The following is a 1,820-nucleotide window of genomic DNA, read 5'->3' on the forward strand; positions in this document are numbered from 1 at the left end:
GAATTTGAATGGGTGATCTGTTTATAGTAAACAGACTGTAAAATGGATAAGGTCTTGTGAATATTGATTTTACATTGCAAGAGGTCCCTCTCTCAGGGAGACTTAGAGAGGTGAACTAGCAGATGTAGGAGTTGGGCCACATCAAGGTTTCAGCTGGACCCATCATAGCTGCTCAAGGGGCTTTCCTGGGGGTGCCACTGGCCTACAGTTCTTAGAAATCATCTACCACCGAGAATTCATTCCATGAATATACACTTGAGTGCTTATTGTATATGTCCCAGACACTGGATCAGGCATTGGGGTTAATGTAGAGAACCAAAGAAACCTCCTGTCCTTGAGACAAGTCTTGGCTTTCCTAGTAACTTTCAAAGGAGCCCCATAGGTTCCCTGTCTCACTTTCATAGAGATTGCAGCCATGGAAACCTATGAGGCAATTCTGTTTTATCCTATAGGGTCAAATCAGTTAGACAGCACAGGTTTCAGGTCGCATCTGCCCACTTCTCCTCATTTTACTGCCATTATATTTTACTGGTATCTTGTCTATTCTTGGGCTCCTCAATCCATTTCCCACATGGTAGTATGAGTGGTGGCAAAATATAAATCGAGTCATGTCACTATACCACCATGAACTCTTTTTAATGACATCCATTCCTTTTAGGATGAAATATAAAATCCTCATGTGATTTCTAATGTCTGAATGATCTGCCTCTTTAACCTCTTTTCAGCAGCTAGCTCCTCAGAAACCCTATACAAAGTCGCTATGGGTCAGAACTGACTCAGCAGCACTTAACAACAACACCTCTTGCTTGCTACTCTCCCAGTGGCTCTCTTTTTACTTTCAGTTTTACACATACCTATGTGGCGCTGTGGGTTAATGCGCCAGACTGCAAAGCCATTTGAACTGCAAGGTTGGCAGTTCAAGCTCACCATCTACTTCTCGGAAACCCTATACAGAGTCGGTATGGGTCGGAACTGACTCGACTGCACTGAACAAAAACAACAAAAACCTTTTATAGTGGAGTCCTGGTGTGGCTCTGTGGGTTAATGTGCCAGACTGCAAAGCAGTTTGAACTGCAAGGTCGGTAGTTCAAGCTCACCAGCTGCTCTTTGGAAACCCTATACAGGGTTGCTGTGTGTTGGAATTGACACGATGGCACTTAACAACAACAACCTTTTTTAGTACGCCTGGTGGTGGTGTATGATTTGGCTTTGACTCACCAGCTGCTCCATGGACTAAAGATGAGAGACTTTCTGTTTCTGTAAAGATTTACGGCTTTGAAAACCCTGTATAGGGTCACTATAAGTCAGTATCAACTGGATGGCAGTGGGTTTGGTGTTTGGTTTACCTTCTTTTCTACCATTTGTCTATCTGTTGTTGTACTGTGGTGGCTTGTGTGTTACTATGATGCTGGAAGCTATGCCACTGTTATTTCAAATTCTAGTAGGGCCACCCAGACTAAGACAGACTAGGAAGAAGGAATAGTTGGTCCACTTCTGAATGATTAGCCACTGAAAACCTTATGAATAGCAGAAAAACATCATAAGATATAGTACCAAAAGATGAGCCCCTCAAGTTGGAAGGCACTCAAAATACAACCGGGAAAGAGCTGTAGATTTGACCATAATTACATAGATGGAGAAAAGCTTTTCAGGGCTTTTATTTGCTGATGGGGTATCACTTGGTAATAGAAATGATGCTGAAAATCGCATAATAGAATTTTGTAAGACCAACAATTTATTCATTATAAATGCCTTTAAAAAAAAAAAACAACAACAACACAAAAGGCTATTCTACAAATGCACCTCACCAGATGTAATGC

The sequence above is a fragment of the Chrysochloris asiatica genome, unplaced genomic scaffold, assembly GCF_000296735.1.
Source record: "Chrysochloris asiatica unplaced genomic scaffold, ChrAsi1.0 scaffold00052, whole genome shotgun sequence".
NCBI lineage: Eukaryota > Metazoa > Chordata > Mammalia > Afrosoricida > Chrysochloridae > Chrysochloris > Chrysochloris asiatica.